The sequence below is a fragment of the Rana temporaria genome, chromosome 12, assembly GCF_905171775.1.
Source record: "Rana temporaria chromosome 12, aRanTem1.1, whole genome shotgun sequence".
NCBI classification, from domain to species: domain Eukaryota; kingdom Metazoa; phylum Chordata; class Amphibia; order Anura; family Ranidae; genus Rana; species Rana temporaria.
The window spans coordinates 18,391,318-18,416,215 of record NC_053500.1 but is presented as its reverse complement, the minus strand read 5'-3'; the positions used below and the strand labels follow the sequence as shown (position 1 = coordinate 18,416,215).

The window sequence follows — 24,898 nt, the reverse complement described above, 5'->3', positions numbered from 1 at the left end:
AAAACATTACAAGCATACAGTATATCTCATGTATTGCTGCTTGTATTGTGCCATCATTCTTTTCATCAAATAGTTTATCTTCCTTACTGAACAACACTTCTTATTAGATTTGTCCAGATTAGAAATCACGGTTACAACCGTTGTTTCAATCACAATTGAGTAGACATCCCAAATTGTATTAATAAAAAAGTAAATGTATTAAAAAGTAACTGCTGTAAAATCAGTCAGTAAACCCTTAACGCCAAGTTGTAAATGAATACAAATTATACCGAGTATTATGTAATCCAGTCTTGTCTCTATTATATATTTGTGGTTGAAGATGCAGCCTTATGTGATTCTGCACTATACAGCCTCTCTTATGCCCTGTACACACGATCGCTTCGTCTGATGAAAACGGACCGATCGTGTGTGGGGCCCCATAGTTTTTTTTCCCCATCGGTGAAAAAAAAAATAGAACCTGTTTTAAATTTTTCTTGTGGTTAAAAAAAAAACGATACGGTCGTCTGTGGGGAAATCTATCGGTCAAAAATCCACGCATGCTCAGAATCAAGTCGACGCATGCTCGGAAGCATTGAACTTAATTTTTCTCAGCACGTCGTTGTGTTTTACGACACCGCGTTAGACGAGATCGGATTTTTAACGGATGGTGTGTAGGCACGACTGATGAAAGTCAGCTTCATCGGATATCTGATGAAAAAATCCATCGGCCTGTTTTTATCAGACAAACCGATCGCGTGTACAGGGCAAATCTCTGAAAGCACATAGCCTGCCGTCCATTCGGCCTATACGTACATACAGATCAGCAACTAGTATATATAGACCACCTGGTTAGCCAGAAGCAAATTGACCCTAAAGCGAGGTTTGCATATTTGGGAGCCCTCACCTCCAAAATAAAAAAACACTCATTAACAGCTAAAAAAAATAGTAAGTCATTAAAAGAAAAAAGCCCCACCTCAGATCTTCTTGCTTTCTGAAAGTTCTGGTGATGTCACTGTGCCTCACCACTTCCTCCAGGGTTATCTGAATACCCAAAATCCCAACAGAGTACATCCCAGCACAATATCAGAGCAATATTGTAAAATAAGTGTTTTGTTTTGGGAGAGAGGGCTTCTAGGCAAGCCATCCTTTAACCACTTCCATACCAGGCACTTACGCACCTTCCCGCCCAAGCCAATTTTCAGCTTTCAGCTGAAAATGTTGCAGTTATGCTACTGTACCCAAATTAAATGTTTATCATTTTGTTCCCACAAATAGAGCTTTCTTTTGGTGGTATTTGATCACCTCTGCGATTTTTATTTTTTTGCGCAACAACTAAAAAAAACCCGAAATTTTTGAAAAAAAATAAGTTTTTATTTTTTTTCTGTCATTTTTTTTTTGTAAATAAGTAAGTTCTCTTCTTCAATTATGGGCACTGATATGGCGGCACTGGTGGGCACCGATGAGGTGGCACTGATGGGCACTGATAGGCGGCACTGATAGGTGGCGCAGGTATGCGGCACTGATGGGCACTCATAGGCGCACTGGGCACTCTTTGGCAGCACTGATGGGCACTCAAGGGCGGCACTGATGGGTGCCACTGATGGACACTTATGGGTGGCACAGATGGGCACTCATAGGTGGGCACTGGGCATAGATGGGCACTAAGAGGTGGCACTGATGGACACTGGGTGGCACTGATGGCATTGCTGGGCATCATTAGTCAGTGCCCATGTTGCCAGTCAGTGCCCATTTGTTGTTTTATTTTATTTATTGTTTTTGTTTTTTATCAATCTGTGCTCTATTGAGCACCAGGGGGCACTCCCTGGTGGTCTAATGTGGCGCCCTGAGGGGGGGGGGCTGCGCTGATAAACAATCAGCGCAAACCCCCCCTGTCAGGAGAGCCACCGATCGGCTCTCCTCTACTCGCGCCTGTCAGACGCAAATGAGGAAGAGCCGATCAACGGCTCTTCCTGTTTATATCGTGATCAGCCGTGGTTGGACATGGCTGGTCACGTGGTAAAGAGCCTCCGCTGGAGGCTCTTTACCGAGATCGGAGATGTAGGGTGTCAGACTGACACCCCACATCACCGATCGTCGCGCTTCGCGCCCCCACCGGCGCGCGCCTGCATGAAATCCTGCAGGACGTCAATAGACGTCCAGTCAGGATTTCACAACCACTTCCCGGACGTCAATTGACCATTGACCGGGCGCGGGAAGTGGTTAAGCAGTAGGGGGCCTGATACATTACAGTCCCCCCCCCCTGCAGTGCCGCAGGAGGACGTGGGAGCTGAAACCCTCTAAAAAAAAAAAAAAGGTTTCCGCTCCCCCCCCCCAAAAAATGACATGCCAAATCTTACGGCTCTTCAAAAGCCTCCCTTTTAAACATATCTGGGACATTCCCTTAGCTGAGGCTGAGTTACCATCACTTCCACTAGGCGAGTATTGAAGATGGTGGCATTGTCTTGTAAGGTCTTTTCCTGGTGTTGCACATCAATAAGGTTGTCCTTTTTTTTGTCCAATGTCTCCTCCTTTCACCTTAAATAGGATTCTGTTCTGCCATATTTCTGTCTGGCTTCTAACAGGGCTGGACTGGGACAAAAATTTGGCCCTGGACTTTATCCAGACCGGCCCACTTTAATTCAATAAAATGCTGCCCCCACCCCCCCGAAAAAATCACGCCCACCAAAAGACCCCTACATCCATTATTGTATATCATGAGAGGGTGAGAGAGAATGGAATGAGAGAGAGAGGGAGTGTTGAGGGAAAGGGGGTGAGTGTAAGAAAAATAGAGTGAGTGTAAAAGAGAGGGGGTGAGTGTAGGACCCCTTTTTACGCTGAGGCGTTTTTTTGGCGCTTTTGGGCGCCTGTAAAGCGACTGAAAAACGCTTCCGCTGCAGTCCCAGAGTGAAAGCCTGAGTGCTTTCACACTGGGGCGCTGCCAGGGCGTTAAAAAAAGTCCTCCGAGCAGCATCTCTGTTTTAAAAAACGGCCCACTGAGCCATCGGCCCACCGGGAAACTCCCTGTGGTCCCTATGGCCAGTCCATCCCTGGCTTCTAAGCACCCTAAAGCGGTCTTTCTTCATTGCTTGAATGTGGTTTTTGCTGAGCGAGATATTCCCAGGGAAGATCCTGCTTCTCCTTCCAAGATCACTAGGTGGATTCATCAGGTCATGGTTTCGGCCTATTCCCTACTGGATAAGGTTTCTCCCTCTCCTGTTAATGTCCACTCCAGTAGGTCTGTGGGAGTTTCTTGGGACTTTTAGTGTCAAGCATCTAATCTGCAGATTTGTAAGGCTGCCACATGTCCACACATATGCTATGCCCATAAAGGTGCTACAAGCAGCTATATAGTTATGGTCTTATACCATTGTTTGTTTGTGGGCTTGTTTGCAGTGTTGCCCACCCCTCTTTTTTCTGTATTGCTTCTGGACATCCCAGTCACCTAAGAATATGCGTTTGTCCTGTACGATCAAGAAAAAAAGGATTTTTGACCTGCCTGTAAAATCTGTTTCTTGGAGTATAGCGGAGAGGCCGTAAGGCTTCACTGCCTGTTTCCCTTAGTAAGACTGGAGGTTCCAGGACGGAGCGATCGCCGTCGGGGGACCGACACCGCGGGCGACTGGGACAGGTAAGTGTCCTTATTAAAAGTCAGCAGCTACAGTGTTAGTAGCCATTGCTTCAGTGCGCATGTGACGATCACTTCAGCACATGCAGACACAGGGGGATATCTCCTAAACCATGCAGGTTTAAGCGATATCCAGGGTAGCTGCAGGTAAGCCTTAATATAGGCTTACCTGTAGCATAAACTTGTTATAATGGGTTTACAACCACTTTAAAAGACGTAAAGAACAAAGTGGACCCCGGGTGCGCACACCCACAAGATAGAAAAGTCACACAATATTTTCCCTAAATTGCCTCTAATGTCACAAACATGACACATAGAGGAGGCACCATTGGCAGGATGAAAAGAGAGAGCCACACAAATGGTCTTATTGGGTGCCAGCCGCTGGCTAGAACCTGCAGACCTTGTTGACTCGGAGCCCGAGAACCTCCAAAAATTGTGGCCTAGTACATGAATCGTACATAAAGTGTATGTTACAATATCTTCAGAAGTTGAACTAAACCATATACGCAAGGGATCAGGGGAGAAGAGAACATAGGAAATAATCATGTGGTGATGTTTACCAAGTATTAGCCAAAACAGACCCACTGTAGAGCCTCCCGATTGCAGCACATGCTTGGCAAGGGAAAAAAAAAAAAAAAACCATTTAGGCAGGTGCCTGCCGCATTGCCTCCTGAACACCTGGAAGACACTACTTAGCCGCCCTCTGAAAAGCGATCTGCCTAACAAGCCACGCTTAGGTTTTCAGCTGAGCTACTTTTGCTGTAGGTGGAGAAACAAAACTCTTTGGTTCTGTTTGAGTTTTTATGGTGCAATGTACGTGCTTCACAGCTTTTAAATTCACTTCTGCTTAACCAAAACAAACTGTCCAAAATCTTACCAAACCGACAGTATTTGGCAATCACAGACGGGAAAAATAGTATGCTTATTACACAAAATGTATTCTTTTAAACGTAGTGATTTCCCAGCTGTTGAGATCCAGTAATGTACATTTGGTAATCACAAATTGCCCGTGCAAGCAGGAACTTATCCAAGAAAGAAAAACTGGCTTCCAAACCCTTCATTCATGGGCCAGAGACTCCTGGCAATCCCAACATGAGATCAGATGACATCCAGAACTAGAGGAATGGTTACTTAACGACTGTAGTCTGCCAAATATGCTGTCACCGGGCCACGGAACAAGATCCTGTTAAACACAAGACATTCGTTGTTTCCTAACATTGAGTACCATTGACAAACCACTGAGCTCTTAGCTGTGGGCTTATAAAATTAGGAAAACAAAAACAGAGAAGGGGGACGATGGAGTTCATTTGGGATTCATCTGGTCAAAGAAGGAGCTACCTAGAAAAATATAATTAATATTATTTTATTGCACAAAAAAAACACAATTTATAGGTTTCCTTTAGCTCTTGTTATGTTCAGATAACAGGACAAGGTTGTCATCTGCAACCACCTCAAGAGTACAACTTAATGGCAACTGGCTGTTCATCCAAGCAGGTGCTGCACCTTACCTGCTTACCTGTTCTGAGTGACTTAAAAATTAAAGCCAAGAAGTCAACGTGACAGCAAGATACCTAGCGTTTTTCAAAAGAGCCAAAAATATTTCATCGATATTTGTACAATACAACATTACTTATTTTTCAAAGTGTTCTTTGCAAGAACTATCCACACTGCATGACTTATTCTCAATGGTTCTCTTTTAAAGTCTGACTTCACCTTCAAAGCAGATCTTTTTCTCTCTACTTTACTTTTCTCAGTTTTACTGATTTTTCCATTTTAGACAACATATAAAAAGGATACAATAACCACTTTTAGAATTGGATATATTAATACAATAGAAAAAATAAATAAAAATTAATTATACTGGAGACACCACTTTACCCTTTCTTATTTTTCCAAATCCTTATTCAAATCTTACAACACATCTAGATATTAAGATTTAGTATATTATAGATTCATGTTTAAACATAAGAACAACACTATATCAAAAGTCGGAACTTTCATATCTAGATAAGTGTCATTAGATCCCACAACGCTCTGCATACATTCTAAAGTAGCCATTCCCAACCACGGTTCTGTGGAAGCCTGGGGTTCTTCCAGAGGTTGCTAGGGGTTCCTTGAGCTGTGGTTGATGAACCACCTTTTTGATGATGCCTACAGAGTTCAAGGTTCAGCGTCACTTAGCAAAGCCAGCAGCATGAAACAAAAGATCTTTTTAGCCGTCTTTAAGGGTGGCACTCTGAGCACCACTTTAAGGGGAACATTCTTCCTATTGACCGCCAATATAAGGAGCATTGTTCCTATTGACCCCTGATGAATTGGTTTTAGTACGGGTTCCTCGAGAACTGAAAATTATTTTTGGGGTTCCTCCAGGGTTAAAAGGTTGAGAAAGCCTGATCTAAAGCCATTACCTATATCTCTACATGCCTGGTAGTAGGGGACTATATCCCTAACCCTGGCCATGCATTCTTTTAAAACATCTCAATACCGACAGATAGGGCTTGTGTTCAATAGATTCCTGTATTGAGGTGATCTCTACACCAACCTCCTATTACCAATATCCATATCTCAACTAATAAAATTATACCAAATAACGTTACACTTACGCAGGGAGGTCAACTTTTACTCATAAGCATTGTGTAAATGTTGCAGAGGTTCGGAATTTTTCTCACTGAAAAGCAGATCTTAACCCATTCACTAAAAGCTCAAATCTCAAGCGCTTTAATACATTAAAGTGGTTGTAAAGGCTGAAGGTTTATTACTTTTATGCATTACTTACCCGAGCTTTAACCCCAATACTTACCCGAGGAGCCCAGGGGGGTTATCTGATGCGGGGAGGAGCCGCGAGAGCTGCCAAGGGACCCCAGAAGAGGATGTTTGGGGCCACTTTGTGCAAAACAAGCCTTTAACCTTTACACAGCAGCCATGCTTACCATTGCCAGAGAATGGAAGTCTCCCCTCCTCAGCTTTGAGGCGGTGAAATACCGCATGAACAATATCATGGTTAATGAAAAAATTACAGCCATATTGACCGACTGCCATGATAAATTCCTTCGAGTTTAGCAACCTTGGATATTGCACTCTCATCGCGTTTTGGCCATTTGTTGCTACAAATCTGATATTTCTGCACTTTTTCTATTTCTTTTATTTTTGTTTATTCCCTCCCTTCTTGCCATTTCTTTCTTCTTTCTCTTCGCCTTTTTTTCTTGATTGTCCACCGCACATATTGGCTTTTGGACGGCCCCCCGACTGTCTTCTCTCTGTTCAGGTGGAGTAGTGTATTATGTCCTTACCTGTTGAGTGCTTTGCATTGTTTAAAAACTCCCCTGGTCTGCAGGGCTTTACATACCTTAACCCCTTGGAGCCGGCAGTATGCTTACATGCAGCCTCTCGCCAGGTGGGTCATAACACCTAGCGGCCGCACATATGCGTCCCTGTGTAAACAACTTAATGTGCCGAGAGTGTCTTCCCTGCATGGTAATCGATGGGGATTGCATACTTGCGGTCACAGGAAACGAATGCCCGCCTCAGCCTCTGCCTCCTGGCTTTTAGAACTTTTAATAGGTTGGGAGGTGATCAGTGGGATGGGATTAAGCATGTCATTGCTGTTTGTGTGCTTCAAACTGTATGTAGACCCTTCTCCAACCATTATGTGTCTTGTTCCACTTTCTTGTATATGTACTGTATGTACATCTTCATGCTTTCCCTTGAGGAAGGACGCATCTTTGCATTTTTTGTTAAACGTTTTTAAAATCTTTTGTAAAAGAAAAAGCACTGAGCAAAAGAACATGCTGATACACTGGCAGCTTACTGTATGCGTTAATGAGCTTACTGCACTGCAGCCAATCCACTGCTCTTATGCAAGTAACTAAATGAACAAGGTAGATTTGATAAAACGGTTTAATAATGTGACCATTTTGACTGTCGCTTCTTGTGTAATTAAGACAATTAACTTAATGAGTAGCAATGCTTTGTTCTGCTGCTCATTAAACTAGTCAAACGGCTGACTGAAATTACATATAAACTTCTTTAATCTTCTGAATACCAGCGTGCAAAAAGACACATCGTTTATGGAACTCCTAAATCAAAGCCTGAAAATAAAAATACACTTTTTAAATATTACAGTAAAGTAACTTCACTGTGGCGGTGGGATTAGAGGGCATAATGCTGGATATTGGTAGAATGTGCTAGACGTTGGATGGAGAGACTTATGTGAAGTGTACTACATATGCTGTGACTGTTATGTCATATTGACTTTCTTTTTTGTATATTATGTGAGCAATAAAAACTTTTTTGATTTAAAAAAAAAAAAAGTAACTTCACTGTACTGGGTACAGAAGCTCAGAACAGATAATTTGGGTACCTTAAAATATAACGCTTTAACACTAGTTTATTAAAAGGCCTTCTACACCCAAAACATCTATTCAGTTTTTAAAACCAAGTGACATTTGGCACTCACTCCCGTAATGGGTTATCAATAACGTAGAATCACCAAACTAAAATCAAGCAGGAAAATATCCCAGTAAAAAAGTTTCTAAAGATAAGAGGCCGGTAATTGACCCCCTTAAACACCTAAAAGTTATTATCATTTTTGGGTTTAAGTATCCCAAAGGAAACCCAAGTGGTTACTTGTGTACTCGTTGTTTTTAAAAAAAAATCAAACTGTTGCTTTATATTTGTTTTCTTAAATACTATTATACAGGATTTAAATTTTGCCACCAGTTTGCAAACATTAAAAATATGAAAAATGATTCCCAAAGCACAAGGGGTTAGCTAGACACATTAAAGTACATTAAAAAACACTAGCTTTGCAGCTTTCTTTGTCTGCTTAAATCAGGGGTGATCAACCCATGGCCCAGAGCCCTCTGACGTGGCTCTTAACCTCAAACCAGGGAAGTGGATGCCTGGGGGTTGGAAACCCATTGTTCACAGTCGGGGCATGCCAACCCGCCATCCCAGAGCATCAGAGTGCAGAGAGCTGGGGCTGGCAGAAGAATCGGCATAAGCCAATGCTTACTCTGTAGTGCCGGCTCCTGTCCCAGGCGGAGTTATACCAACTGCACTCTGCCTCTAATCCTTTCTAACAGCCTGGAGAGCAATGCCAGCGGCAGCTCCAAGAGGAAAAGAAGGTCATTGTATTCAACACAACAACACATATAGCATTACAGGGGGTCCCCGAGTTACGAACCCGTTGGGGAATTTCCTCCTGTTTGTAAATCGGAAATGTTCGTAAGTTGGCCGTGCATGCGCAGACCTGCAATTATGGACATTTTCGATGTTTTGTCGAATGCCGTGCTGCGCATTCGCGGCCAACTACAGACATTTCCTGAGGCTCCGTCGGGCCACGCATGCGCAGAACAGCAGACGGTCCGCCCAAAATTGCAGAGGGTCCCCACAGCGCCCGGTTCGTAAGTAGGAGAAGTTCGTAACTCGGGGCGTTCGTAAGTTGGGGACCCCCTGTATAGCTTTTGCAATGGGCATATTGGCACGTATAAAAGGGTTAATAACTATTAGGCTGTTTTTACACCGATCCGTGGGCGCAGTGCAGTGCACCTGCGGCTTTCCTGTGGATTAGCTGCACTGAGCCATACATTTCTACTATATCCTGAGGGTTTGGTGCGCTTTCTAAAAGTGCAACACACCCATAATATAAAACAGAAGCCTAGGGCAGAAAAATTGCAGGTGCACTGTACTGCACCGACGGTATGGGTAAACAATAGCACATCAGTGTGATAGGAGCCTTATAGGGGGCTTAAGAAAGTAAGGGCTCATTTACATTAAAGGTTTAGGGGGGGTGTTAAAACCACATAGTTCACTGTGGCCTGCGACCGGTTACCAAATGGCTTAAGTGGTCCTCGCTCTTCAAAAGGTTGAGCACCCCTGGCTTAAATCTTCCTACTGAGCTGATGAGTTGCTGGTTGGATAACCCCCTTTTTTCAATAGGGATTCTGTCATCCCAGCTGAATATGTGAAAAAGGAGACTACAATATAATAAGTCCTGACTACCCATAATGAAAGAAGGAGAGTGCAATTGCACACACCCATTATTTGCATTATGTTCATAAATAATTCTATTAGCTCTACAAGCACTAATGCAGCCATGTATATCTTACATGACATTTTGTTCACATAATCTAACAAAGCAGCAATCTTTTAGCAAAATTAGTTGCTATCGGAAAAATCGAATGTTTTTTTGTTTTGTTTTTTAAAGATGAGAAAATGATCTTACCAGAAGTGCCAGGAGTTTTCTGCCTCTGTACTGTACCATTGGTCAAGTTCGCACCTTCTTGGATGTTGTTCACCTCCCCATGCTTTCAGCACTGCGACACACTGATTAACGAATGCCAGCACAGTTCTCTCTTACAGACAGAACGGTATAGTACAGGACTACTGATCATACAGGGTCAGCCCGTATTTTGCCATTGTCAGACCTTTTTGCCTTCTACGTAAGCACCTCTTTAATAACTGCCTGAAGTCTCTGTCAGGACATCCCCTCATCGGTGTGCCTCAAAGTTCTCCTCACCTCTTCTTAGCTGCAGCAGTATGTATACTGGCTTGAACCTTTCATCACGTTTGTATCTTCTAGGCCCCTTTTAGGACTTTATTGACCCATTTTTAATTTTATGTCCACCATACAATCTCTTAATACTTTCTGAAGGCACATATAGTCTGAAATAGCCGATAGGTACTGAAGCCTTTTACAGTTGTGTTATTATGTTCATTGGCTCAGCTAACACATGGGAGTGAAACTTGTCACCATGAGATGAGGCAGTTAAATGTCACAGAATATTTGAAGTTGAATTTCAATTGAACAAAATAAAAATGTCCATGAATTGTTGGCTGCTCATCATTTTTTGCAAGCTTGACATAATAACATAGTAGTCAGTAGTGCTATTCAGTTATAGCACTAAACTTTAACACAGAAGTGACCTTCTTACTAACAGTATTAGACTTCTTAGCGGTTGCGACTTCAAATTTTCTCTTTCGGTCCATGCTTTTTTTTTCTATGCCAATGTGAGTTTCAATAAACAGATTGCTGAATGTGTTTACGCATCTCTCATGACCTCTGTCTTTAGAATAAAGGTAGCAGGTGCCTTGCTTTTCCACACAGGAGGATTCCTCCGGTCAATATTTTACAGATCCAGACATCTATCCCAATACATAGATCAAAGGGCAACTGGTGGTTTGAACCACTGTGAAGTGAATGTTCTCCCCCATCCATAAAAGTCCCACAAACTGGGATGCTGTTCCTATAAAAAAAAAATGCAAACATTTATATTAGGGCTGTGCAAATTAACTTTTAATTAATCGATTAATCTTTAATTTTTTTGATCGATCAAAATCTTTTTAATCAATTAAAATTCTTTTGATTGGTACTCACCTCTCCGCCTGCTTCTGGGCCTTCAGGGAGTTCTGTCGGAGATCCAGTAACGTCACGGACACCGGCGGTGCTTGCCGTGTCCATCTGAAGGGCTCCTTTGCTTTGCCTTCATATCTGCATACCGGCGGGACCTTACTATCTGCCACACGCAAGGGCTGTTACACTTCCCTCTATCACTTCCCTCTATCAACCTGGGATTCTACAACCATCCACTGGGAGTTGTGATAGTTCCCTTCACGGGACATCTACATGCCGACGGACAGATGTTAGCCTCTCCTCATCTGGATTCAGCAGTGGTATCGTTGTACACATTTTTTATACCAGTATCATACTTCGCTACATGTTTATGACTGCTTTTGCTACCGTTTGGTATTACTCGCACCATTTTTACAGTTTATGTAGCTACATCGATTTTATCTCCAGTGCAATATTTGGTTACCTACTTGAAGACTATAAAAGTTTTAATGCTATTCCAATCCAGTGCTGCCTTTGTGTGTTTTTTGTATCCTGCTATCCATTTTTCCAGTGGTTGGTAGCTGCACTGGGAATCAGCCTGCAAGGAGATCAGCTAAAAGTAGTTGGATCTGTATGTGCGTTATAATTAATCGAAATTAGTCGATTAATCGATAAAAAAACAAAAACGATTAATCGAACAGAAAAATTTTGATCAGTAACAGCCCTAATTTATATATATAATATAACTATTTGTTTTAAATAAAGTATTTTTTATATAGAAAGCGATGTGCATATTTAGAGATATTTACATGTATGTTATCACATCCTATACTACAGCTTCCTATAAGGTCACTTTAAAATTGCTTCACAGCCCACTGTCATAACCAGCATGTACTGCTTTGTATAAACATATGCAAGAAAAATATCAGGATAGGATACTTTCTATGCAACCCCCAATTATATACCACTACTACTTTGTATATAGCAAAATGAAGGAAGCTCCACAGCAAACAGTAGATCTCCTGTCCTAGTGTTTGAACTATTTAGTAGACAAATGTCTGCAAGGCAACAAATATACAACTGTTTCTTTAGGTCATCGCTTTTCAGGTTGTGCCCCAATAACAGATTCAAACAGTAGGTGGCGTTGCCGGTGAAATTTGCAGTTCTATTTGTGGCTTCCAGAATTTCAGAAAAGGTTTCCTAGACCTAGCCTGGTAAGTATTAAGGTTTGCTACACATAGCATACAGTAGTAGTAGTAAGTAAATCGTGCCAACTAGAAATGCGTGATTGGTTTAACGTGGTTATACATCAAAATATGATACTTTTACCTACAGGTATGCCTTTAATAAGGCTTACCTGTAGGAAAAATGTATATCTCCTAAACTTGTACGGTTTAGGAGATATTCCCTTTGCATACAGCGGCTGACATTAGCGGCACATGCGCTTTGAATGCCCGGCTGAAGGTCCGGCAGCGTCTTGCCGAGAAGAAAACTTCCTTCAACGTGGCTCCGGGCCACTCACAGCGCCAGAGCCGCGAACCCGGAAGACACACCAAGGGCAAGAGGTCAGCTCCCCCAGCTCAGCTTCGATACGGGGGCTTGGTTCTGAGTTAAGTATTTCATAATGAGCTAGTATGCTGCATACTAGCTCATTATGCCTTTGCCTTGCAGGGTTTTTTTTTTTTTTTATAGTGTGGGTTTACTACGAATCAAAATTCGGACAAAATTTTGGTTATTTGGAGATTTGGATGTATCTGAAATTCCAAATCACAATGGCAACGAATTTCAACAAAAAAATTATACTGAAACTAATTAATATAACGGAAAAATGAATTAGAAAACTTGAAAATGAATTTGAATTTGAATTGGAAACATATTGCAATACAAAAAGGTGAAAAAAGATGATAAGAATAGAAATTAAAAAATAAAATAGAACTAATATTTCGAAATCGATTAGAAAGTAACAAATATGCTAGCCGAAACCAAACATACTACACTAATTTCGAAAAACAAATCATTCTAACATAACGAATATGACAAAACTAAATTATTAACTTAAAGGGGTTGTAAAGGTACAATTTTTGTAAGTTAAGGAGGACTGCACTATGGTAAAGGAAGCTATTTAGGAAAAACATGTTTTACCTTTACAACCCCTTTAACAAACAGATCCAAAATGAAACAAGTTTTTCTGTTGTGCACATCTCTAGTGCCAACCCCTGAGAAGCCAGAAACGTGGGATTACACCTTTGTACATCTGCAGATACCTGTTTTTATATGCTAATTTGGAGCAAATCCAATTTTGTAACGATAATGCACATTTTAGTGCATGTTATTACCACAACTCCCCAGATATAAGGCCAGCTCACATCACTAACAAAAATATTTTAAGTACTCTCATTGATCAAAGTGGCTGTTGTGTTCTTATCCCCATTGGAGGGATTTTCATTCACTTGCCTACTTTTTGACCGGTGTTGGCATAAAAAGTGAGGAGAAATATTCCCAAGGGGTACACTATACTCAAATCAATTTTTAGTCCAGTTGAACTAGCATGTGATTGCGCGGTGTGTACAGTAATTTGTAGACCTCCCAGACATCGCTGTGCATGATTTCGTTGTTGGCAAACTGCATATGCTGCCCAAAGCCAAATACCAAAATGTCATTTTTAATTTGTTCAAAATTGTTTGAAAATACAATGTAGACTCAGATTGGATGCTATGGGCAACATAGATATCATTCTGATACAGTGCATCCGGAAAGTATTCACAGGGCTTCACTTTTCCCACATTTTGTCACTTTACAGCCTTATTCCAAAATAGATTCAATGTATTATTTTCCTCAAAATCCTACAGACAATAACCCATAGTGACAACGTGAAAGACGTTTGTTTGAAATCTTTGCAAATGTATTAATAAAAAAATCCCATGTACATAAGTATTCACAGCCTTTGCTCAATACTTTGGTGAAGCACCTTTGGCACCAAATACATCCTCAAGTCTATCTGAGTATGATGCCACAAGCTTGGCACACCTATTTTTGGGAAGTTTCTCACATTCTTCTTCGCAGGACCTTTCAAGCTCCATCAGATTGGATGGCAAGGCTCGGGGCTCATCCATTTTCAGATCTCTCCAGAGATGTTCAATCGGGTTCAAGTCTGGGCCACTCAAGGACATTCACCGAGTTGTCCTATAGCCACTCCTTTGTTATCTTGGTTGTGTCCTTAGGGTCGTGGTCCTGTTGGAAGATGAACCTTCACCCCAGTCTGAGGTCCAGAGCGCTATGGAGCAGGTTTTCATCAAGGATGTCTCTGTACAGTGCTGCATTCATCTTTCCCTCGATTCTGACTAGTCTCGGAGTTCCTGATGCTAAAAAAAATCCCCACAGCATGATGCTGCCACCACCATGTGTCAGGAAAGGTTTCACCCGTTGGTGGCGCTGTCGGTCCTGTGGATCGTAGTACTGGTGTCCACCAGCAGGTGTCTCCTAACAGTCGGGAACTGTCATGAAAGGTTTCACCTGTTGGTGGCACTGTTAGGTCCTTGGGCCACAGTACCAATGTCCACCAGCGGGTGTCTCCTGGTATTGTGGAGCAGACAGCACCTCCTGCGATCAGGTGTCACCTGAGGCTAATTGCAGGTGTGCATATAAATACCTGGCAAGCATTCACATGCTTGCCTTGGTATCGTCCTTGTGCCCTGACCTGCGAGCCTGTTATGCTGTACCTGATCCCGAGCCTATCCCTGTCCCTTCTGTGTTGCTGTTACCTTGCATCCCTGCTCTGTATCCTGATTCTGTCCACCTTCTCCCCCTCCCGTCCTGTTCCTTGCTGATCCCCTGTGAATGACCCTGGCCTGGCTAAACGTTTATGATTCTGGTACTTCCCTTTTTGTTGCATATAGTTATTTGTTGTCTGTGGGTCTCTGTTTGGTTGTGCACTGTTTGTATTGGGGTGTGTTTACGTATCTATATCACTTATCTTAAATAAACATTATTATTCACTTACCGTATATACTCGAGTATAAGCCGAGGTACCTAATCTTAACACAAAAAACTGTGAAAACGTATTGACTCAAGTATAAGCCTAGGGTGGGAATGCAGCAGCTACTGTAAGAGGGTCAACAATGCCCATTGCAACCTCACTTTGCCCATTGCAACCTCACTGTGCCAGCCTCACTGTGCCCATCCTCACTGTGCCCATTGCAGCCTCACTGTGCCCGAGTCAGTGTACCTGAAATTGACAGGCTGCGGGCATCCATTCATTGTTTAAAAGTCGCTGATTCCTCCTGGTTCCTTCCGTGATAGGCGTTTCTCAGCAGACACAGTTCCGGCTCTTACTGCGGGACCTTATATATAGACAGGTGTGTGCCTTTCCAAATCATGTCCGATCAACTGAATGTATCACAGGTGGACTCCAATCAAGTTGTAGAAACATCTGAAGGGTGATCAGTGGAAACGGGATGCACCGGAGCTCAGTTCTTAGTGTCAAGGCAAAGGCTGTGAATACTTATGTACATGGAATTTATTTTTTATTTTTATTCATTTGCAAAGATTTCAAACAAACTTCTTTCACGTTGTCATTATGGGGTATTGTTTGAAGAATATTTAGGAAAATAATGAATTTAGTCCATTTTGGAATAAGGCTGTAACTAGGGTACCGATACCGAGCATTTCCCCGAGTACTTGTACTCGGGGGAAATGCTCCGATGCCTCACCCGATACCTAGGCAGGCAGGGGAGTTGCAAGTCTTTCCCATCCGTGCTGTCTTTCCCCCGTGCTCCGTGCTGTCTTTCCCCCGTGCTCCGTGTTGTCTTTTCCCCCGTGCTCCGTGATGTCTTTTCCCCCGTGCTCCGTGATGTCTTTTCCCCCGTGCTCCGTGATGTCTTTTCCCCCGTGCTCCGTGATGTCTTTCCCCCGTGCTGTCTTTCCCCCGTGCTGTCTTTCCCCCGTGCTCCGTGCTGTCTTTTCCCCCGTTCTCCGTGATGTCTTTCCCCCGTGCTATGTGCTGTCTTTCCCCCGTGCTCCGTGATGTCTTTCCCCCGTGCTATGTGCTGTCTTTCCCCCGTGCTGTCTTTCCCTCGTGCTCCGTGCTGTCTTTCCCCCGTGCTGTCTTTTCCCCCGTGCTCCGTGATGTCTTTCCCCCGTGCTATGTGCTGTCTTTCCCCCGTGCTCCGTGCTGTCTTTCCCCCGTGCTGTCTTTTCCCCCGTGCTGTCTTTTCCCCCGTGCTCCGTGATGTCTTTCCCCCGTGCTATGTGCTGTCTTTCCCCCGTGCTCCATGCTGTCTTTCCCCCGTGCTCCGTGCTGTCTTTCCCCCGTGCTCCGTGCTGTCTTTCCCCCGTGCTCCGTGATGTCTTTTTCCCCGTGCTCCGTGATGTCTTTCCCCCGTGCTCCGTGCTGTCTTTCCCCCGTGCTCCGTGCTGTCTTTCCCCCGTGCTGTCTTTTCCCCCGTGCTGTCTTTCCCCCGTGCTGTCTTTCCCCCGTGCTCCGTGCTGTCTTTTCCCCCGTGCTGTCTTTTCCCCCGTGCTCCGTGCTGTCTTTTCCCCGTGCTGTCTTTCCCCCGTGCTGTCTTTTCCCCCGTGCTCCGTGCTGTCTTTTCCCCCGTGCTGTCTTTCCCCTGTGCTCCATGCTGTCGTTCCCCCGTGCTCCCATTGCCCCGTGCTGTCTTTCCCCTGTGCTCCGTGCTGTTTTTCCCCTGTGCTCCGTGCTGTCTTTCCACAGTGCTCCGTGCTGTCTTTTCCCCCGTGCTCCGTGCTGTCTTTTCCCCTGTGCTCCGTGCTGTTTTTCCACTGTGCTCCGTGCTGTCTTTTCCTCCGTGCTCCGTGCTGTTTTTCCACCGTGCTCCGTGCTGTCTTTTCCTCCGTGCTGTTTTTCCACCGTGCTCCGTGCTGTCTTTCCACCGTGCTCCGTGCTGTCTTTCCACCGTGCTCCGTGCTGTCTTTTCCCCCGTGCTGTCTTTCCACCGTGCTCCGTGCTGTCTTTTCCCCCGTGCTCCTTGCTGTCTTTTCCTCCGTGCTGTTTTTCCACCGTGCTCCGTGCTGTCTTTCCACTGTGCTCCGTGCTGTCTTTTCCTCCGTGCTGTTTTTCCCCTGTGCTCCGTGCTGTCTTTCCACAGTGCTCCGTGCTGTCTTTTCCCCCGTGCTCCGTGCTGTCTTTTCCCCTGTGCTCCGTGCTGTTTTTCCACTGTGCTCCGTGCTGTCTTTTCCTCCGTGCTCCGTGCTGTTTTTCCACCGTGCTCCGTGCTGTCTTTTCCTCCGTGCTGTTTTTCCACCGTGCTCCGTGCTGTCTTTCCACCGTGCTCCGTGCTGTCTTTTCCCCCGTGCTCCGTGCTGTCTTTTCCCCCGTGCTGTCTTTCCACCGTGCTCCGTGCTGTCTTTTCCCCCGTGCTCTGTGCTGTCTTTTCCTCCGTGCTGTTTTTCCACCGTGCTCCGTGCTGTCTTTCCACTGTGCTCCGTGCTGTCTTTTCCTCCGTGCTGTTTTTCCACCGTGCTCCGTGCTGTCTTTCCCCCGTGCTCCGTGCTGTCTTTCCCCCCGTGTTGCCTCTTCCTCGTGTTGTCTCTTCCCCGTGTTGTCTTTTCCCCCGTCCGTGCAGCTCTCCCCCCGTCCGTGCAATCCTCCCCCCCCCTCAATTTGTCAGGATGGAGAGCGGAGGTAGGAAATCCAGCTCCTACCTTTTCCGAATGGACAGAGTCAGTGATCACTGACTCTGTCCATTCATATGACTGAGCATCGTAATCTGTGTTTATGATGCTTCAGTTTATGAATGGAGAGGAGCTTCTCTCCATTCATTTCAGCTGAGTCTGCTGAGAAAGGGACTGGGGAATCTGTGTCCTTAGTCCCTTTCTCTGTCTTAAAGGGGAGATGTCAAAGGTCTGTTAAGAGTCCCCTGATATTTCTCCAAAGACCCCTAACAGGTCTGATTAACCACTTAAGGACCGGACCAATATGCTGCTAAATGACCCAAGGGGTTTTTACAATTCGTCGCTTTAACAGACAATTGCGCAGTCGTTCGACGTGGCTCCCAAGCAAAATTCGCGTCCTTTTCTTCCCACAAATAGAGCTTTCTTTTGGTGGTATTTGATCGCCTCTGCGATTTTTATTTTTTGCGCTATATACAAAAATAGAGCGACATTTTTGAAACAAAATCAATATTTTTTACTTTTTGTTATAAGAAAAATCAAATAAACTAAATTTTAGTCAAACATTTAGGCCAAAATTTATTCAGCCACAAGACTTTAGTAAAAAAAATCGCAATAAAAAAAAAATAGCTACCTAGCGGGAACAGCGACACTAATACAGCGATCAGAAAAATGATCGCTTAGTGACACTGGCAATAGGGAGTGAAAGGGTTAACTATGGCGGTGATCAAGGGGTTAAAACTTTATTAAGGGGGGGGGGGGACGGGGGCTACCCTGAACCTAACACTAACTGCCTGTCACACTGCCTGTCACACTGCCACTAAATGCAGTGATCAGTACATATATGATCACTGCATTCAGTGACACTGTGACAGGGGGGTGGGGGGTGGGGTGATTGCAAGGGGTTAATGTGCCTGTGTGTACTGGTGTCAGTGTAGTGTTGTGCAGACTCACTGTGTGATGTGATCTCTCCTCAGCGGCGGTTGAAAATACCGCCGAGAGGAGAGATCACATCACTTCCCTCTTCCTGTGTTTACACAGGCAGAGGAAGTGACACGCAGGGGGAGCGCGCGGATTGGCTGAGAGCGATCCGGAGGGGGCGGACAAAAACAAACAGCCGCCCCCTCATCCCGGATCGCTCGGACAGCCACGGGGAACGGCGCAGGTACCGGGGGGGGTCCCCGATCGGACCCCCGACCCACGTCTAGGCAGGGATGTACAGGTACGCCAATGTGCCTGTACGTGCCATTCTGCCGACGTAAATGTACATGCGGTGGTCCGCAAGTGGTTAAAAAAAAAAAAACTGCAATAAATATTTTTTTTTTTAAATAAATAAAAATAAAATGTAAATAATAAAAAAAAAACGGTATCGGTATCGGCGAGTACTTGGAAAAAAAAGTATCGGTACTTGTACTCGGTCTCAAAAAAGTGGTATCGGGACAACCCTAGCTGTAACATTACAAAATGTGAAAAAAAGTGAATAGCTGTGAATACTTTCCGGATGCACTGAGGACCTGCTAGGAAAAACAATCCATCCCATCTACATGCCGGTTCCCCAGCCAACAGTCAGTTCTGTTCTCCAAAAACATTTCCACAAGAGTCTGCGCACCGAGGCAGGAAATTGCAGCTTACACTGGTATCAGTAAAAGACAGCTGAACGCCCCGCAGCTTGATATATCCGACTTCATCACTGCCAACATGGACTCTACAAGTCTGTCTTCTGGGGTACAACAAAGACACCTGGCAGACACCCAGCAGCACACATTTCATTGCAGTGCTCTTCTGTTCCATATCTCAGTGTGCGAGTCCTGCTCCATGAGAACTCTACTATACGCTAGCGTGCAACCCAGGATAAAAATCAAGGGTTTTTATTATTATTTTTAAATCTGATTTTTTTTTTTATCAAATTTATTTTAATAAAATGCTTTTGGAGTAAAAATCATTCGAAAAGAAAGTTTTCTATTTAAGATACATTAATAATTTAGTTTATTTAGCATTACATGTTGCTTAGTTATGTAGCATGGGGCTGTATATTCTGCAATATTTACATTTTTGGTAAACTCATTCAATGAATCCAAGCTGAGATAACATGCACTGCATTAACCACTTAAGACCCGGACCTTTAGGCAGCTAAAGGACCCGGACAGTTTTTGCGATTCGGAACTGCGTCGCTTTAACTGACAATTGCGCGGTCGTGCGACGTGGCTCCCAAACAAAATTGGCGTCCTTTTTTTCCCCACAAATAGAACTTTCTTTTGGTGGTATTTGATCACCTCTGCGGTTTTTAGTTTTTGCGCTATAAACAAAAATAGAGCGACAATTTTGAAAAAAATTCTATATTTTTTACTTTTTGCTATAATAAATATCCCCAAAAAATATATTAAAAAAAAATGTTCCTCAGTTTAGGCCGATACGTATTCTTCTACCTATTTTTGGTAAAAAAAAAATCGCAATAAGCGTTTGTCGGTTGGTTTGCGCAAAATTTATAGCATTTACAAAATAGGGGATAGTCTTATTGCAGTTATATAATTTTTTTTTTACAACTAATGGCGGTGATCAGCGTTTTTTTCGTGACTGCGACATTATGGCGGACACTTCGGACAATTTTGACACATTTTTGGGACCATTGTCATTTTCACAGCAAAAAATGCATTAAAATTGCATTGTTTATTGTGAAAATGACAGTTGCAGTTTGGGAGTTAACCACAGGGGGCGCTGTAGGAGTTAGAGTTCACTTAGTGTGTATTTACAACTGTAGGGGGGTGTGGCTGTAGGTCTGACATCATTGATCGAGTCTCCCTATAAAAGGGATCACTCGATCGATGCGCCGCCACAGTGAAGCACGGGGAAGGTGTGTTTACATACGGCTCTCCCCGTTCTTCAGCTCCGGGGAGCAATCGCGAGGGGGCGGCTAGAAACGAATAGCCGCGCCGTCGTCCCGGATCGCTCCCCACGGGTATCCGACCGCCGCATGTAGCGGAGGGGGGGTCCCGATCGGACCCCCGACCTGCGGAAAGGCGGGGACGTACATGTACGCCCATATGCCTGTACGTGCCATTCTGCCGACGTACATATACATGCGGCGGCCAACCTCCACTAGCGGGTGAAAAAGGGTTAAAAACACCTGAAAAACGCCGCTACAGCGTTTAGTGCGGGCGATTCGGAGGCGCTGCCCATTCATTGCAATGGGCAGGGGCGCTGTAGGAGCGTATTCACCGCGCCTACAGCGCCTCAAAGATGCAGCTAGCAGGAATTTTTTTTAACGTCCTGCCAGCGCACCGATCCAGTGTGAAAGCCCTCAGGCTCAGGCTTTCACACTGGAGAGAAAGGAGCGGCTCTTTCAGGGCGATTTGCAAGCGCTATTTTTAGCGCAATAGCGCCTGCAAAGCGCCTCAGTGTGAAAGCAGCCTTAAATAATGATTTAAAGAGGAGGTCCACACAAAAAGTCACCCCTGCAACTGTGTACAGCTGAATGTGACTAATGCGGGTCCATGGGTCTCCCCTGCAACTGTGTGCAGCTGAATGTGACTAATGCGGGTCCATGGGTCTCCCCTGCAACTGTGTGCAGCTGAATGTGACTAATGCGGGTCCATGGGTCTCCCCTGCAACTGTGTGCAGCTGAATGTGACTAATGCGGGTCCATGGGTCTCCCCTGCAACTGTGTGCAGCTGAATGTGACTAATGCCGGTCCATGGGTCTCCCCTGCAACTGTGTGCAGCTGAATGTGACTAATGCGGGTATATGGGTCTCCCCTGCAACTGTGTGCAGCTGAATGTGACTAATGCGGGTCCATGGGTCTCCCCTGCAACTGTGTGCAGCTGAATGTGACTAATGCAGGTCCATGGGTCTCCCCGGCAACTGTATGTGACTAATGCGGTTCCATGGGTCTCCCCTGCAACTGTGTACAGCTGTATGTGACTAATGCGGGTCCATGGGTCTCCCCTGCAACTGTGTGCAGCTGAATGTGACTAATGCGGGTCCATGGGTCTCCCCTGCAACTGTGTGCAGCTGAATGTGACTAATGCGGGTCCATGGGTCTCCCCTGCAACTGTGTGCAGCTGAATGTGACTAATGCGGGTCCATGGGTCTCCCCTGCAACTGTGTGCAGCTGCATGTGACTAATGCGGGTCCATGGGTCTCCCCTGCAACTGTGTGCAGCTGAATGTGACTAATGCGGGTCCATGGGTCTCCCCTGCAACTGTGTGCAGCTGAATGTGACTAATGCGGGTCCATGGGTCTCCCCTGCAACTGTGTACAGCTGAATGTGACTAATGCTGGTCCATGGGTCTCCCCTGCAACTGTGTGCAGCTGAATGTGACCAATGCGGGTCCATGGGTCTCCCCTGCAACTGTGTACAGCTGAATGTGACTAATGCGGGTCCATGGGTCTCCCTTGCAACTGTGTGCAGCTGTATGTGACTAATGCAGGTCCATGGGTGTCCCCGGCAACTGTATGTGACTAATGCGGGTCCATGGGTCTCCCCTGCAACTGTGTACAGCTGTATGTGACTAATGCGGGTCCATGGGTCTCCCCTGCAACTGTATGTGACTAATGCGGGTCCATGGGTCTCCCCTGCAACTGTGTACAGCTGTATATGACTAATGCAGGTCCATGGGTCTCCCCAGCAACTGTATGTGACTAATGCAGGTCCATGGGTCTCCCCTGCAACTGTGTACAGCTGTATGTGACTAATGCGGGTCCATGGGTCTCCCCTGCAACTGTATGTGACTAATGCGGGTCCATGGGTCTCCCCTGCAACTGTGTGCAACTGTATGTGACTAATGCTGGTCCATGGGTCTCCCCTGCAACTGTGTACAGCTGTATGTGACTAATGCGGGTCCATGGGTCTCCCCTGCAACTGTATGTGACTAATGCGGGTCCATGGGTCTCCCCTGCAACTGTGTGCAACTGTATGTGACTAATGCGGGTCCATGGGTCTCCCCTGCAACTGTGTACAGCTGTATGTGACTAATGCGGGTCCATGGGTCTCCCCTGCAACTGTATGTGACTAATGCGGGTCCATGGGTCACCCCTGCAACTGTGTACAGCTGAATGTGACTAATGCGGGTCCATGGGTCTCCCCTGCAACTGTGTACAGCTGAATGATGCCATATCGCCTCCTCCCTCTGTCATATTGCTTCTCAAAGGGGTGAAAGGGTTACCACGGGTATGAAGGAGCCCCAACACCATCGCTTAGGTTCCCCATCCTGTCTAAGTGCACAAATGTCCACATTTTATGCCTCTTGTGGTACTTTATATAACACGCCATGATTTATACATCACCACAGCTGAAAAGTGTGACCAGAAAACCTAAACAAAAAAAAACATAGTCACCAAAACATCATTATAACAATAAAAGTGCCCATGTTACCATTGTCAGTGCTGGCCCAGCTCTATGAGCTGACGCCTCTCCTCATCTCCACCTCAGGCGCGCTTCCCGCCCTCACTACCGCATCACGTGACCTCCTCCAGCGCTTCATCCGCTACCTGCGCACCTCCCTCCATTGAGAAGATGAAAGAGGGCGGGTCCGCCTGACGTCACGTCTCTCGCTTTCGCTCTGAGACTGACGGCTTCTCGCTTCTCCTTTCGGGCGCGCGGCCAACTGTCATTGCAGATAAAGGGGGGCTCGGCTTGTGATTAGTGTATACGCGATAAGGCCAGCGCTTGCCTGACGCTCATTGGCTGGCCAGGGAGGAGCCTGATGTGACAATGAAAACGAAGAGCCTGGGAGTGGAGGAGAGACAGAGGTGAGCGGAGGGAGCGGGGAGGACCACCGCCTGCATCATCCTCATCATCATCATCATCCTCATCATCACTACACAGGACAGTCAGGGGACCACTGTACAGGTATGTCCGTCATACTGCACCGCACTACTCATCATCGTCATCACTGTGCCCCCGGATCTTCCCTTCTATCCGTGTCACATGTCACCTCACATCATACTAGTATTACTATTGTCACTGATTATCATGTATGATCTGCTCTCATTCCTTTGCGACTAATCTATATATATATCTATATATATACCATGGTACATATTATTATTATTATTATTATTATTATTATTATTATTATACTATTTTTTATTATTATTGTCATTGAATACTAAAGAAATGTCATCTGCTGTTCTTCCTTTCTGCCTTATACACTGTGTATGTATATATTTATATATTTATTTATATATAATACAGGATTTTTATATATATTTATAATACAGGATTTACAGAGCTCTATAATATAAAGGGAGACGATACAATACAAGAGGGTTAGTACAGAACATATTACTATTGTTATTATTTTAATTGAATACTAAAATATTGTCATCTTCTGTTCTTCACTTGTGCCTTCTCTCTCTCTCTCTCTCCCCTTCTCTCTCTCCCCTTCTCTCTCTCTCTCTCTCTCTCTCCCCCCCTTCTCTCTCTCTCTCTCTCTCTCTCTCTCTCTCTCTCTCTCTCTCTCTCTCTCTCTCCTTCTCTCTCTCCCCCCTTCTCTCTCTCTCTCTCCTTCTCTCTCTCCCCCTTCTCTCTCTCTCTCTCTCTCTCTCTCCTTCTCTTTCTCCTCTCTCTCTCCTTCTCTCTCTCCCCTTCTCTCTCTCTCTCTCCCCTCTCTCTCTCTCCTTCTCTTTCTCCTCTCTCTCTCCTTCTCTCTCCCCATCTTCTCTCTCTCTCTCTCTCTCTCTCTCCCCTTATTTTCTCTCTCTCTCTCCCCTTCTCTCTCCCCTTCTCTCTCTCTCTCTCTCTCTCTCTCTCTCTCTCTCTCTCTCCCCATCTTCACTCTCTCTCTCTCTCCCCATCTACACTCTCTCTCTCTCTCTCTCTCTCTCTCTCCTTCTCTCTCTCTCTCCCCTTCTCTCTCTCTCTCTCCCCTCTCTCTCTCTCCTTCTCTTTCTCCTCTCTCTCTCCTTCTCTCTCCCCATCTTCTCTCTCTCTCTCTCTCTCTCTCTCCCCTTTTTTTCTCTCTCTCTCTCCCCTTCTCTCTCCCCTTCTCTCTCTCTCTCTCTCTCTCTCTCTCTCTCTCCCCATCTTCACTCTCTCTCTCTCTCCCCATCTACACTCTCTCTCTCTCTCTCTCTCTCTTCCCTTCTCTCTCTCTCTCTCCCCTTCTCTCTCTCTCTCTCTCTCCCCTTCTCTCTCTCTCTCTCTCTCCCCTTCTCTCTCTCTCTCTCTCTCTCTCCCCCCCTTCTCTCTCTCTCTCTCTCTCTCTCTCTCCCCTTCTCTCTCTCCTTCTCTCTCTCTCTCCCCCCCTTCTCTCTCTCTCTCTCTCCCCTCTCTCTCTCCTTCTCTTTCTCCTTCTCTCTCTCTCTCTCCTTCTCTCTCTCCCCATCTTCTC

At 45.2% G+C, this 24,898-nt stretch overlaps 1 long non-coding RNA gene across 1 annotated transcript in view; it reads right to left on the bottom strand.

Annotated features, from left to right (window-relative positions):
• Window positions 1-22,995, bottom strand: part of LOC120919526 — a 120,208-nt gene extending 97,213 nt beyond the window's left edge. Inside the window, exons 1-2 of the long non-coding RNA XR_005744580.1 lie at window positions 22,939-22,995; window positions 9,831-10,851 (exon numbers count right to left, since the gene is read on the bottom strand). This is a non-coding gene — a long non-coding RNA (uncharacterized LOC120919526). The remainder of the gene's footprint in view (window positions 1-9,830; window positions 10,852-22,938) is intronic.
• Between the last annotated feature and the right edge of the window lie 1,903 nt (window positions 22,996-24,898).